The following is a 16,138-nucleotide window of genomic DNA, read 5'->3' as shown; positions in this document are numbered from 1 at the left end:
GGGGCCACATTAAAAAGGTGTAATGTATAAATTAAAAAAGTTAAATGGCATTAAAAAGATTAAAGGACTTTAAAAAACTAAAAACATTACCAAGGTGGACATTGTCACCATCACCAATAACACTGTTTAATGTTATGGACATACCTTGGGACAGAACATGTTTAAAATGGTGCTGTCATTGAGAGTCATAATGATGACAAGAAAGTAAAATATGTGTCTTATTGTGATCTTATTGTGACCACAGAAAACTGTGGTCCACTTCAATAAACGATTGAGGGCAGCCTATAGCTGCCACTCAATATATCTTATGTTTGATGACTGACATGATATGTGAAAGTTGTCGACATAGAGCCTGTTTGCAACAGTGAGAGGAAGTTGTGCAGTGATGGCATAAAATTTTTTATACTGAAAAGTGTGACATTCAGAATACAACCCTGAGGGACTCCAAGTTCCAGAAAAGAACAGGAAAGTGTCGAACTCACACAAACTCGGAATCTCCTGTCCATTAAAAAATTTTTAATAAAAATGAGCAAATGGCCATGTAAACCATATATATGGAGGTCTTGCAAAATGCCATACTTCCATGTTGTATCATAAGTCTTCTCAATGTCAAAGAATATTGAAACAAGATGTTGTCATTTGAGAAAGGCTTCTCTGATTGATGTTTCAAGTCAAATCAGGTGGTCCATGGTGGAGCACTGTCGTCAAAACCCCACTGGGTGGGCGAGAGGAGGTTGTTTGATTTAAGGAACCAAACAAGATGAGCATTAACCATCATCTTCAAGGTCTTACAAAGATAGCTCATCAAAGCAATTGGACGGTAGTTTGAAGGAATCTTGGGATACTTCCCAAGCTTGGAGAAAGGTAGGACAATAGCCTGGCACCAGGCATCAGGAAAAACAAACATTCTCCTGCCAGATTTGGTTAAAAACAATAAGAAGAATAGCTAAAGAAGCAGGAGATAGATGGCACAGCATGTTATAGTGTATATCATCAGGTCCAATCAATGTACTGCCAGACTGATGAAGGGCCAGTTTGAGTTCCACCAGTGTAAAGGGATGATTGTAGTCATAGAGACAACCAGCTCAAAATGAAATAAGTGGTTGATATGCCCGAGTCTTGATGGCTAAGAAGGTAGAAGAAGAAGCAGAAATGCTAGATCCCTGGCAAAAGCTGTCACCTAGAGTATCAGTGATGCTCCGGGTATCAGCTACTTCCTGGCCAGAGAGCAAGATCGAGAGGGGGACAGAATTATATTGCCCACTGACCTTTCAAATCTTGTCCCATATGACTTTGGAACTGGTTGTAGAAGATATGCTGGTTGTGAACTTAATTCAAGATTCCTTCTGGCTTAGACGTCTTACTCATCGAGCATATGCATGGGCCCACTGGAAAGTGATGCAGTTCGAGAGTGTGAGATATCTACAGAAAGTATCCCAGGCTTGTTTTTGAGCCTTCCATGCCATATGGCAGGCAGGATTCCACCATGGATGAGGATATAGTGGAAAAATATGTCAAGGTTTTAGGAATATACTGAGCAGCTACACCAGGGTTTCATGAGCACTATACCCAAACACCAGCATCAGATATGATATCCACAACACCAGTTGAGAACATCCAATATTGGTACTTGGTTGAACCTAGCCTGAGTGGACCAGCCCACCCCCACCCCAAGGCTGCCCATCTACAGGAATTGAAGGCCAAAGTGGTGTGTTAGGGTTGGACCCCTCAACCACCAGGATCCTCTCCTCCCCTTCACAGGTTGCTATGCATGGCCAACATGTGGGTAGATGTTTAGATCCCAGAGGAGGTAAACTGAGAAAACAGAACCTTCCCTGGGAGGTCCCCTCACCACATAAAGGATCCACACTGAGAGGAAAAAGAAGGAAAACTTGTGACAAGAATAAAAAAACACGAAGATAGTACAAGATTCATGAAAACACAAAATTCAGCCATTGCAGAGCATGCCACGTCAACTTGACACAAAATAAACAGGGAGAAAACTAGAATCACTTACACAGACAAATTGTGGAAGACAAGTAAAATCAAAGAATGATTTTATATTAACACTATCAAACCTTCACTAAACAGAGATTCAGGATTAGAGGTGAGTAACCTGTGGCTGCCGTTAGTTGAATCTCCAGGAAATCTCTCCTCCAATCAAAAACAGTGATAATTCAATCAATCATAACATGCTCTCCACAATCCACCAGGACACTATAAAAGGCCAACAACACCTTACATGAACACACACACACACATAAAGATAAAAGGCGGAAGACTTTCGAAACATCGTCCACTACACTTGTGTCTCCACAACAGGCAGTTGCCGTCCTTTCAATAAAGTTTCATCAATTATCAAGTATTTTAATGAAAGCATTTTAGACATAATTTTGAAGACTCAGAATGAAACTTTTAAAGATTTTTGAATAAATTTCAAATGCTTTTTACAAGTTCTGAAAAATTTACTTTTACCAAAATTTTGATATGGCTATGGTACATATTCTGAATAGTGATCCATTTATCAGCAGCTGTACTGATAATAAAATAGAATAAAAATAATCATAACACAAACAGCAAAATCGAGTACAAGTCAGCATACATGTCATGTTCTACCACATAAAAACTTTTAATACATCTGCTAACTTTGCCTTCCCTAATAATTTCACTATAAGTAAAACATCAGTTTTAATAATAGAAACCTATCAGTAAATTACCTGGAACTGCAGGAGTATATACTGCCTTGTAAACGTTGTTTCCTTGGGGTATTAAATTCACAGGTATATCAGCTTTTACTCCACTCACACTAACTTCAGGTGACCCTATATGATGTAAGCATGTTAATAAAATATGAACTTAATAAGACAAATATCTTGAAAATCCTGGTACGTTATTGCTTTCACAAGTGAGCATACAAGAAATAACTGAAGCCTGCATTAACACACAATAAATAAAAAGTAAAAAAAAATAATAAAAAACAGCTTTTTGAAGTTGCTGCAATGTGATATTAACAAAAAACATGACATTGATTACAAACTGTTAAAGTACACTGTCCTATGGTACTCCTAAGTAGCAACTGAACATAATAATGTCAAACTCTTTCAACAGCTATAGCAAACCTACATTTACAGATTCTGAAATATTACATAAACAGAAACAAATTTATAGAAAAAAAAAACTTATTATGCTGATTTCTGGAGATTTTAAAATATGATGTTAATATTGTAAAGAATTATACTTGTTTTCTATATATCCAAATCCAGATAATTTGTGAATAATTAAGAAATATAAAATCCACAAAAAGACAAAACCAGTTACCAGGTCCAGCTTCTGATCCATCAATCAAGAACTCTGCTTCTTCCCCAACTCTAGCAGAAGTTAATCCATGACCACGCAAAACAACTCTTGTATGATCAAGAGCTGGTTCACCTGGTTCTGCATAGGCAAGATAAGGTGACTTTGGAAGAGGAACATCAGCATAATAGATATAAAGATAGTATTCACCTGCAGAAAAAAAGAATTATATGTATGCACAACATAATTTTGTACACTTAGCTCAGATTAAAATTAAGTTAAACTTTATAGCATTTGAAGTCTTATTAATATTAGTAAATATTTTGATATGTAAACCAATTTATCTTCAATTCAAACTTGTCATTAAAAGATAATAAATTATGAAAGTATACAAGATGTGATATATAAAGTCAACATGTAAATAAAATATATTTACAATATGTGTATCTCTGTGCTTAACTGTAGGAATCAAAACTAGATTTTCATCATTCTAAGCCCTCAAACTCACCGATGAGCCACCAGGGAAAGGGGATTTACAATGATTAGATAATACTTAATCACAAGTTAGGTGTACAACAAAATGTTTTTACACTGATTGTAACAATAACTTACAAGATCCAGTCCCCTTTAAGTAGCTGTTGCACAAAGGCATCTTTAGGAATGCATGCATAGGATCCAAAGCAAAATTGTGCATACATTAACCTTTAAAATGAATAATCATGTAGGGGTCTATTTATTACCTTTATATAAAAAATTTTAAAATAAAGTTAAGCAATGCAAGATCAGGAGTACAATGGAAAACAGTGGGGTCCCATGTGGTCGCAACTGCACAAAACCACCACTTCCAATACAGATTAGGCCTAAAATAACATACGTAGCATTAATAATAAACTATTCTATAAATATTTATAAATCATCACATTTACTTTTTTTGTTTTATGAAACTTAACCAAGTGGTTCTAAAAGCTTTATAACTTTGACACAAAAGTAAAAATAACAACAAAACTAACCTTAGTTATTAATCATTACATAAGAAATTCTGATACTTTTTTTAATTAATGCTAATTAAATTATAAAAATGTACTTTAAATAACAAAATCTTAGCTTCTCCATAAGGTAAACAGAATCTGTACCAATTTGTAATTGTAGCTAGTATCTGGTGGACTTCATAAGAAATGTACCATGACATTTACTACATATACTTGTATCATATGATAATAAACACAAACTGAAGTAGTAATGTACCTTCTATAAAACATCTACATCAAATGAAATCAAATACATTCTGAATTAGCAAATGTTTCTTTACAAAGGTATGTAGTTTGTGTAACAGAAAATTTATGACATATTAATAAATACCTGTATTTGCTACAGTTAAATACAACCTGTAATTGTCTACAATTATAGATGCATGAGGTAGACTTAAACATAGGTCAAAAAGATCAACTTTTATTGAACATATTTGTACCAGATGCAGTAAAATACAAACGTTATTGACTATACTTGTATTATGCAATTAAAACAAAGCTCTAGTGATATACATCTACCAAACATATTATTAAATGGAGAAAAATTAGTCTGTAGTGAAGTATTTCTATCAAGAAAACGTGTAAAAGGTGGAGTATGAGAGCTTGTGTTGATGTATGCCAACTAAACATACCTGGATTGGGTGGAGTAAAACAGAGTCTATAACGATGGTTATTAATTTGTTCAATATGAGTTTCTACCATGCCTTCTGAGCCTCTAAATTCAGCTTGAATTTTACCTAGCAAATGAAGGGGAGAAAAAAGTATTTAGTAAGTAATACTAAGTTATTTTACATGTTTGGAAATTCCAGCTTTCCTTTAAGAATATGAAAGTATATAAATTTTAATAGCAATAAATGCAAATAAAATATTTAAATTTAAAATTATTCTCGAAACCCTTAAGGAAAGTTGGTATCTAATTAATTTGATTATTTTAAAAGTAAGAATAGAGAGAATAATAATCTAGATCAAAAATTCATACATTTTTCAAACTTGATATTCAAACATTCATAATTCTGCTTGTATGTGTCAAATGTCAAAAAATGCTGTTTTTGTTAGTATCTGTTTCATGTGTATAAAACTACTCAATGTTCTAGCTACAAAATGTAGTTTTAGCACCATATGCCATCAAGCTTACCACTAAGCAACTAGAGGGAGAGTTCTAAGAGGATAATTTTTTTGATTTCTAAAAAACAGTATCTTTTTTGAACAATTTAGCAATGTTTATATTTATAAATTGATAAATTAAAACTCTGAAATTTTGTATAATGTCAAAAATATTATTATATAGATGTACCTGAAATGTCAACAAATCTTATTTAAACAACTCCACTTTAAGTTTGATCTTTTCATTTTGTATATCCTCATTTTCTTTAGGTTGCCATTATTGCCACTAGTAGATTAAAACATCAATGTGAAAGCAGCAACAGATATAATTTAATAACAATATTTCCATACAATTTGTAAAAAAAAGAAACTTTACCAGGCCCAGCATCACTGGTGTCAAAAGGTATCTTTTTTTCTTCACCAGCAACCAGACTGATACGACCATCTTCATCCAACAAGTTTTCCCAACCTCCTATTGCTCTAACTTTGTTCGGGTTAACAATACGAGGATGATATGGACTTCCTTAAACACAGATGACAAATAATGAAAGTAATAATAATAAAAGCAATAAACATGAATGATGACTGCACAATGAGTATCAACAGTTAATTTGAGCAAACATTAAGATAATGAGGTGGATATTTCTTGTTCATTAAAACAATGTACCAGCAACATCAGAAAAACCTGTTACAGCAATAAAGTGTCCATCTAGTGGATTAATAATAAGCCAAAAACTTTTATGAAGGAAATCACTTTGAGTTAACCCAATAAACCAAGAACTTCAATGCAGGTATAAGTGACATAAGAACACAAACATTAGAACAACATTTTCAATTATTATGACAAATTCCTACTTCAGTAGTTATTATAAAATATAATGTGTTTTCATAAGCTTTACATTATCATTTCTACTAATACAAAAAGAATGATAAATACCAGTAGTTAGTGGAAGTAGTGTTTCTAATATTAAAAGAATATGTTACAGTGAAGTAAAACTAATAATCAACACAAATCTGTTAAAACAACAAAACAGGGACTCATATGCATAATATCACATCTATAACACTGCAGTAATCAAACAAATCTCCTTAATAGTAACTAGGCTACTGTCAATAGTAGTTTTACCTGGAAGTTCCCTGCCATTCCACAGGACTCTAACATCAAATATTCCCACCTCTTGTGGAACATAGCTTATAATAAATATCCCATCATCTTCTTCTTCTACAGTACACTCTGCTTCAGTGTCAGGACCTAAAATAAAAATGAAAAAATTGTTATAAATTTAATATACATGTAAATCTTTAGAAGACTACACACAATAAAGTAACTGCTAAAAAAAACAACAAATTTGTAATTAAAAACAACAAATGATTCTTTCAGCCAACGTTTCTGCTCATCAAAAACTGTTGATATTACTAAAATACTGTGAAAGCAAAAAAGCATAATGCTGCACAGAATGAGTCCTTTAAATGTGTAAATAACAATGGTAAATTGGAGAATAGAACAAAATCTGTAACTATGCTTCAGGCAATGATGACTAAAAACACCTTCAACTTACACAAATATATCATCTCATATATGACGATTAATGGTGTGTAAAAACTGTATAATTTTGTGGCACTACAAAAGAAAAAGCAACATTTATCCAAATCCAGACACATACAAATAGAAAATCAGATAAATATTATGGGTGGCAACTATACAGTATAATATATGCTAGGTATTGATACTATATTTTAAGAGTAGCTTGTACATTAATATTATATACTCAAAATTATTAATGATCACTACTTACTGAAAAAATTTTATACATAACAACCAACTTACCATCCACTCGGGCCTCGGGTCTTCCCGTCAGTCCACGAGCATCAACTTTAAATATTGCATTAACATTGACACATGCAGTTATCAGTCCTTTTCCTTCAACCTTTGGTGTTCCTCCTTCCTGAGCAATGAAAATTACTGGACTTCCTGTAAGGAGATAGGTGAAATTCAATGGTAACTCCTGTATTTAATAAGACCCAACATGATGCTGTTTCAGTGGAAAAGTATGGAAGGAATTGCACTGTTGTTACATATATTTTTAAGGAAAGATAAAAACAACTACCTATAGAAAATAATAAATAGTATTTAATTTACTTTCTTGCATCCATTCTGAGTATATATTAATTTAACCATAGCAACAGAGGTTCAAGATATCCATGCACTATACATGTGCAAGTTACATAAATCAGTAATTTATAATATAATTTTTATTATAGTTATGAAACAAAGGTTTCTTTAAAGATGTAAAAATGCACAAAATTTTACAAGAGTATGTTTAGTCACCCTTAACTGTATTTACCACAGATTCTTGAGGTCACAATGAACACTGCTACACTACAGAAATGGCAAAAGGTACTAAAAACAGCAAAGATTTAATCAACAACGAATAATCACACACACCTGGCACCTCAACTCCACCATAAGTAATTCCTATTTTGTATTTTCCTGGCACTGTTGGCATAAATTCAATCACTTCACCTTCTCCATCAGAAGTTCCTTTCACTTCGATTGGTAGATGTCGGCCTAAAGGACTGGTCACTGTGACATCAAGTTCGGCATACCCTGCCTCTTGTCTAGTTACTAAAAAAAAAAAAGAGTGATCAGGTTAATGTTATTATTTCTGACAAACTGTCAATAATTTATGGAGTGAAACCTGAAGTATTTGGTTATGGAATTTACCCAGTAAACAAAGTTACTGCTTAGTGTTACATGATATTTTTTCTGTCCTTCTAATTAATTTATACCACAGGGTGATGTAAAGCTCTAAACTTTTGTTTTAAGAAAACACTTCAATTTACTGAAAGACACCAAACGAGTTACCTTCTTGAATTTAATGGAAAATATAACACAAAGTAACACCATACAATTTAGAAATTACTGTAACATGAAAATAGAAAAAAAACTCTCATTAATATACTCAATAAAGAAACATTCAACTGAAATGAAAATGACCATGTGACATCTTACATAGAAATTTTTTAACTCTTAAAATAAATATTCCTGTGATAGAAGTAGTAGACAGATTAAAGAACTATTATACTTTACACCATAAATTACTTCTGTTTTTAGAAGTCTGTCAAAAAATTTACAAAAAAATCATGTGTGCAAAATATGTTACACAGTAAAATTAGACTTATGGCATTGTATTCATCTAAAAATAATCCTAAAATGCTTGTTACAAGTGAAACAGCAAGTTGTACTTAAGATACTAGTTTTCTGCTTACAACTTTTTGCCTATAAATAAACACTACATTTGGACAAAACAAACTCTACAAAATGTATTCATGTATGAAAAATTGAGTGAACACACATTAAGATAGAATTTATCTAAATCAAACAATGAGATTGTTAAATTATATAGGTAGTGTATTAACAACATTCTTGTTGGAGTATACTTAAAACTTGCTATAAACTGGAAACAAGTATGCTGAATGCTAACAGAAACTGTTTCTTCTGGATTTACAAATATGAAATATTTTTTTAAATTTATATACAGACTTGTGTGTAAGCAAACCTAAATTTGACTCATGCATTCAAGTAAAAGTACTCTTACAAAACTTTTAAAGTGACTAATTGAGAATAAAGAAGATTCTAGAGTTCTTTTACAAAAACATTTTTTTATTAAACAAAATATTTTCATCCCATAAATTTATATGAAAAAACTTTTAAATATCACAGTTTTACATTTTTATATATTACACAGCTATGATTTTTAATCCAGTTTTTACCCAAAATTTGACACCAAGTATGAAATACACTAGTTGAAGATTAACTTGTACTTCGAATTATACTCACCAGTAAAAGAAATTTTTTTGTTCACAGAGAAAGTGGTATTTTTTATTTTTTGTATCACTACTTTACTAGAATCAAAAACTTGACAGGTATAAGGGGAACCATTGATAGGTTTGCCCATGTATAAAATATCAATCTTGTGGCTACCTATTGGAATAAGAAACAACTGTATATTGTATATATCATTCAAAACAAGCCAAAAGAAAAAAAAAAAGTTCTCACATTTCAAATTATACAAAAGTCTTTTACACTCAAATGTTCTGACTAAAGTGGCCCAGTTAATTTCTTTACAAAACAATGTAGAAAGTAAAACCCTATAATAAAGTAACTGAAAATTAATTAATACACATATGAAGTATACTGAATTGCAGTTTAATATACAATCTACTTACATTTATCAAGATAATGTAATTAATATGAAAAAAAGAGAAAAAAAGATGCTTGAAGCTAAACATAAGACTGTTTTCAGAATTTACATAAGAAAAATTAGATTAAAAAAACAAACAAACCATTATTAACAACAAGTTTAACAAAAGTTTAGTGGCTAATTACATTATTTAATTTTCAGTGTAAGCACTGCCAAAAGATGAAAGATTTTGATACATGTTGCTAAACTTTTTCAAAACATTAGATATGATTATAGAATGCATAAAAACAAATCTGGTTACACACACACACACACATAAATAAAAAAAAATCAACTATTGTATTCACATAATAAAATCTAAAGCTGTATAATATCTAGTTAAAGCTAGTATTCTTGCCTGATTCAATTAAGGTAACTTATAATTTTATATAATTTGAGTAACATGAGATAAGTAGCACATCAATTATAATTTTAATTTCTTATTTTTATTACATGCAGTTTAACCTGATTTTCAGTGCTTAGTTTTTCAAGCACATTAAAACAATTGAAAATTATATACAACAAAAAACTAGCATCAGTTTATTGCTATTAGCAGTCAGTCTACTAAGACTATCACGCTCTTCTCTTACTGAAACATACCATAATGTTCTGGTGTCCACTCTGCCAATAAACTTCCATCCCTCTGTTGGTAACACTTTACTGGTACAGGAGAGCCTGCAGGACCTAGAAATATAATACTGTAACTGTTAAATCTTTTGAGCTTATTTAATCAAGACATGGTTAAATAATAATAATATTATTAAAAAACCCAAGTTCACAATACATTTTTAACAAGCCTAGTTTAAAAATATATACTATATCTCGCATGTGTTGTAAAAAACAAAATTACACACATATATATGTATAAATATTGGAACATCAGATTTTTTCCCTTCTTTTACTGGTTTAGCAACTACAAAAGGAAATAGTTTTACTGAGAACCTATAACAAAAACATACAAACACCACTTTTCAACTAAACATAAATAATCTAAATTAAATACGTATACTTCGTGAATGTACAAACGTACAATACAGTCCATTTACAAATTAAGTACATCACAAAATGTTCTAAATTAGAATTAGCCAATGTACTTTCTTTTTCAAATTAAAATCTGATACTAACTATACTTTTTATTATAATAGAAATGCAATTTATCCTACAATTTCATACTTTTACTTATTTCCTTCCTGTTAATAATTTTATTAACACTATTTATCTAGTAGAATCAGTTATTAAAAAACATTTCAATTTATGAAATCTAGGGGCATTATTTATATGTAGAAATTAATATAATTAATCATAATATTAATTTAAATAGTTTCAGTAACAGAAAAAAAATTATTTTCCAATATATAGCTTATCCTCTTCTAACAATAATATGCCACATAAGTATTATAACATAACAATTACTCACATTCTGTAAAATTTGTAATAACTTACAATATTTCATGATTAAGGTCAAAATATGCATGTAAAAATTAATAATTAATGGATTTAATAAAGATAAAATAACCAAAGTATTTTGTGGTAAATACAAAAATATTACATCAGTACAAATAAGTAAGAATCATAACTGTTTTGCTTGACACTTCCAATAAGTATTTTTAGTTTTTAATAAGGGTGTTTAAACAACTTGGCACTATTTTTATGCATGTATGAACATCATTATTACATACAAATATAAAGCTCTTATTAAATGTAGATTAAGTCTAAAAGTTAACATTTTCCTACACTGAAAAGATACTTCCAATAGATTCTTATGTTTGCTAATATATTAGCTTTAACTTGTACTGTCCTCTATTTGCAAATTATTCCTTGGTACTAGTCTTCATAGTACTACCTACTCTCACAACCCTCCACCAACAGGCATGCCACATAACTCCTAGAACAGCTGACTCCCTCTGTGCAGCTTAACTTACTTTCATTTTGAGACTGTGTACCATCAAAAGAAAAGACACCAGAAGTGGGGAGGAAGGATGAAAATTTCAGAAATACAATTTCAGTGTGGGTAAAATGTTAATTATGATACAATATCTTCCCTCACATAATAGCTAGAATCCCAAATAAACTTGATGGAAGGACAGATATAATATTAACCAGATCAGCCCTTTCCAGAAGGCACCTAAAGGAAGCTCATGGAATGTGTGAATAAAGAGTATGTAAGACACACCTGTGAGAGAATGGATTACATCTGAGCAAGGTATAATACGTGCCTGTGAAAATGATGAGTCGCAATAAGGGTGGGACATAGAAACCAAAGTAAAAAGATATTTCATTCCAAGGGCCTGCATCATCATAAGTACATGTTCAACACAAACAATGTTAGTACCCCTCCACAAACCAATATTCAGATAACAATAGAAAGGCAGACACCAATGTAGTGGTTCAACTCCAGTCCAGAACCAGGCAGCACTAGGAATGAATCATTCACTCAGCAGTAGGAGGAGGGTACCTGAGCTACTCACATGCGAGGACTTGTGGCTTATCTAGATCTAACCAAAAGAACCTCTACTTGGAAACCAACATCCAGGAAACAGTAGAAAGGAGAGTGCTCAGTTGGAGAGCTGAACAACAGCATCTGGAATAAAACATCAAGTCCATAGTAAGAGTGTCTATAAACCAGCTACACTGGCATGTAAACACATGCCCCACTTTCAACTAAGTGGAACTGAGCACACTCAGGTGGAAGCCTCCATGGCCCACCATCCCAATGCCTAGGAGCCAGTAAGTAGTAAAAACTGCAATACTCTGCTAGAAAAATGTGCATGTAGGAGAATGCATTAGAGAGTCTAGAAAAATGCAAAACTGAATATAGTGCAATTGGTGACAACAAAACCTTGTTTTGAAAATCAGATGTTTTCTCATACAGCCAAACCAAGGGGCAACAAAGACATGTAGCAATCCACTTCTTTTAGTCCTTGAGAGTATGGCATGGAGCAAACATATTTATGATGCAAAACACCACAAGTAAAAAATGTACAAGCAGTCTTGTGGAACATTTCATATCAATGATGAGCAATATTGATTTAAAAGGTCATACTGTGGGTTTAAAAACGATTATACTTGGCCAAGCAACACTCACCACTGAGTGGAATTTATATATGTGAGAAAGAGCCCTGAAATAAAATATAAAAAGAGCACCTTCCAACTTGCAGAGAAACTGTGGAAGTTCAGGTAACAGGTGGTAACCTGTACAGCAGGAAATGGACAGAAAATGCAGATAATGCAAGATAAATGTATAGGGAGTGGTTCAAATGCCAGCAGTAATGATGTACTCTGAAAGATAATAGAACTGGGCAGCCACATGCATGCTAAGGTGACAGAATTGATGGGAGGAAACTTGGATGAAATGACAATCATCAGGAGAAAGGGAAGAATAAGCCAGATGAATCAGCTGGCAAATCCAACCCATAAAATTAATAGGAGAAATATCACAAGAAAGAGAAGAGATCCAACAAACAAATGGGAACTGGATCCACCAAAGGGAATAGTATAAGCCATATAACAGAGAATAGTCTGGATAAGAGACAATCAAGTTCAGAACAAAGATAAAAGTGAGAAATGGAAAGGTAGGAAATAAGAGTGAAAACAAATTCTCCCTCATGTGTGCTGAAGTTTTAGGTAGGAAAAACCAATCTTGGCAAAGAATGACATAGGACCTATAACAGAATATGAGAAAGACATTGAAAATGAACAAAACAGAATGTCAAAAAAATGGAAGAAAAAGGTCTTTAAGGAAATATGATACAAGAAACAGTAAGACATGGGCTTGAAGGGAAGAAGTGTTAGAGCAATGAGGATAATATTGAGGTTCCAATCAGTGAGGACAGTAGGAAGTGGGGATCAGAAAAGATAGAACAAAACAAAAGTGTGAAGACTGGACAGGTGAAGATAAAGCAATATCTTATGAAACAGAAAGCAGCTAGCAATGCTACATGATAACTAGCAATAGTACATGATAACAGCTCCTTAACAAAAAGCCAAGTAGATAAGAAGCCAGGTTTGGGAAGCAAAGGACAAGTCAGAGGAAAGCCATTATAAGAAAACCAATGACAGTAGAATGACCACTTAAATTGATAAAATGATGTGGAGTGAGAAAGTAAGGAAGCAATCCACTGGAAAAGTCTGGTCCATCTGGCAAGGGACCAAACAAAAACCATACATGAAGACAGAGCATCAGAAGGGAAGAGAAGGATGTAGCATGCTCAACTGAGGTTGTCTGAGGAGGGTGGGTAGAGGACATGTCAGTAGCAGCAGTTACAGAAGTGAAAACTATGGATGTGCTGACCAAAGTTGTGCCTCCAAGAGCACTCAAAATGAAGTCACTTGAATGACTCTGCAGTGAGGAGGAAAACAGATGGAATGGTATGTATAAAGATAATGCCCCTCCAATTCTGTCTGAGAGCATCAATCACCACAACCAAAGGAATAGGAATAAGATACCATAACCTGAAAAGTTTGGAATTCAGGTGGGTGGCAAATGCATCCAGTTCTGGAGTACCTCACTGTGAACACAGTTAACCAAACACCTGCAAGATGAGAGATTACTAAGGGGAGAAAAACCTTTTCAATGCACAATAAAAGACCCACTACCAGATTTAGGGCACCTGGTATATGAAATGCTGCCAATCTAAGGTGTTGACTAAGGGTCTTAAAACAGAAGGTTCAAAATGTGGAAACAAAAATGTCTCAACTGGGTTTTCCCCTTGATGAGTGATGTACAAGACAACCATGAAGTTACTGCAATAGATCATAACTGACTGGTTCCAGATAGGTAGAAGGAAATATACCAAGGCCTGATGAACAGCAAGCCAGGTTCCACTGATCTTATAAACCACATTGAAGAGGTCACATGACTTGACTGAGGGAAATGATGGTCTCCAAAGAAGCCCACATCCCAAAAAGAAAAGAAATAAAACCATTCATGAGAATGTTAAGCCTGGCTAAGATAGGAACTGAAAAATATTCTAAGATGAACAAGGTAATAGGTGAGGGGGGGGGGGGACAGGAAGAATTTCTCTACTTTAACTAGCAAATCTAGCCATGTAGCTTACTGAAGAGGTAACATACAAATGAGGTACAAGCAGCCATGCATATATGTAATGGTGGAAATGAAATTCCCTTGAATGAAGAAAATAGGCAAAAGCCCTGACCACCCATCACAAAATGTGGGGAGCCAAAGCCAGCCTGAACAGAAGAATCTGGAACTGATAGATACAGCTCCAATGGATAAAACAAACAAAATGGTGGAGAGGTGGGAATGTGGAGGTAAGAACCTGAGACATCTACTTTTATCATCCACAGACCAGAAGCAAAAGACCATTGAAGAGACAGGTATGACACTGTGGTGAATTGAGAAAGATCTAGGAAGTGGTTTAAAGAAAAAACTGATGATGCAGTACCAGTCTTCAATCTGAGTAAGAACAAAAAACAAATGGAAACAGAAACCTAGCTAAGAAAAACCTACACATTCCACAGCATTCTAGTAAGGAAGATCTAAAATCAACCTGAGACAAATGTTGGCTGGAAATGGGATCTCAAGAAGAGGGGAAGGGGAGGAAGAAAATTAATAAACCTTTTGATAGAGCTCACAGGACCCAAGGGTCTATGGTAAAAAAAAAAAAAAAGACTCCCACACACTGACAAAATGCATGGCTCCCACCAGGCCTGTACCTACCACAAAATCACTTTGACCATACTGAAGTGATCAACAAAACCACTTATTCATTTTGGAAACCCATGTAGCAGTAACTGGTAAAGGGGAGGAAAGAGGGGGTGGGGTGAGACAAAGGAACAGGTTTGGGAAAAGGTTGAGACAAATGGGAGATGTAATGGATTTATTGTCATACATTTATTTTAGTATCTGCATTTGTTTCAGTTTTATGAATTTGATGCATTTTATTGAATATATGATGTGCAGGTCCTGTCTGTTTTCTGGATTTGTGGAGGATTCTCTAGAGTGAAAATCAACAATACATGTTTTCTGCAAACACTAGCATATCTTTGAGTATTGTTGAATGTTTGAGATACTCACCTACTGAGTAGAAAACAAGCAAGCCACTGCAAGATGCTAAGAGACAGTTATAGAATATTGTTCAGTCACTATACTCAGTTTGCTATAAGTCTCAGAAGCTATAATTGTGATTAATGCTTATTAATAAAAAAAAACTATTGAACAGGATCATGAACATATAGAAATTTTGAACAATACAAACCATCCAACTTCAGAAAACTAACTTTGGACATTAGTACTTCCACAAGGACATTAGATACCTTTTTCTGTCAAAAAGTGAACTTATAAACTGCACGATGCCAATCAATGATAGAACTAGCTAGCTTTCCCATAAAAAGAAATGTAAAAATATCAACTCAGAATTAACTCATCATGGACCTGGATCAACAATAAAATATTCAGTTCCAGACCAGACTGATGACATAGTATACTTTGTAAGTTAGCATAACTCT

At 33.2% G+C, this 16,138-nt stretch overlaps 1 pseudogene across 1 annotated transcript in view; it reads right to left on the bottom strand.

The window, feature by feature from the left end:
- LOC143236769 (filamin-A-like) overlaps positions 1–16,138 on the bottom strand; it is a 99,019-nt pseudogene that overhangs the window by 7,504 nt on the left and 75,377 nt on the right. The window contains exons 39-47 of the transcript XR_013019743.1: positions 10,271–10,354; positions 9,268–9,411; positions 7,873–8,052; positions 7,255–7,398; positions 6,553–6,678; positions 5,803–5,949; positions 4,955–5,059; positions 3,319–3,504; positions 2,718–2,822 (exon numbers count right to left, since the gene is read on the bottom strand). The product of XR_013019743.1 is annotated as a filamin-A-like (transcript). The remainder of the gene's footprint in view (positions 1–2,717; positions 2,823–3,318; positions 3,505–4,954; positions 5,060–5,802; positions 5,950–6,552; positions 6,679–7,254; positions 7,399–7,872; positions 8,053–9,267; positions 9,412–10,270; positions 10,355–16,138) is intronic.

The sequence above is a fragment of the Tachypleus tridentatus genome, chromosome 13 (genome assembly GCF_004210375.1).
Source record: "Tachypleus tridentatus isolate NWPU-2018 chromosome 13, ASM421037v1, whole genome shotgun sequence".
In the NCBI taxonomy this organism is placed as follows: domain Eukaryota; kingdom Metazoa; phylum Arthropoda; class Merostomata; order Xiphosura; family Limulidae; genus Tachypleus; species Tachypleus tridentatus.
The sequence above is the reverse complement of the archived record's forward strand: the minus strand, read 5'-3'. Positions and strand labels throughout refer to the sequence as shown.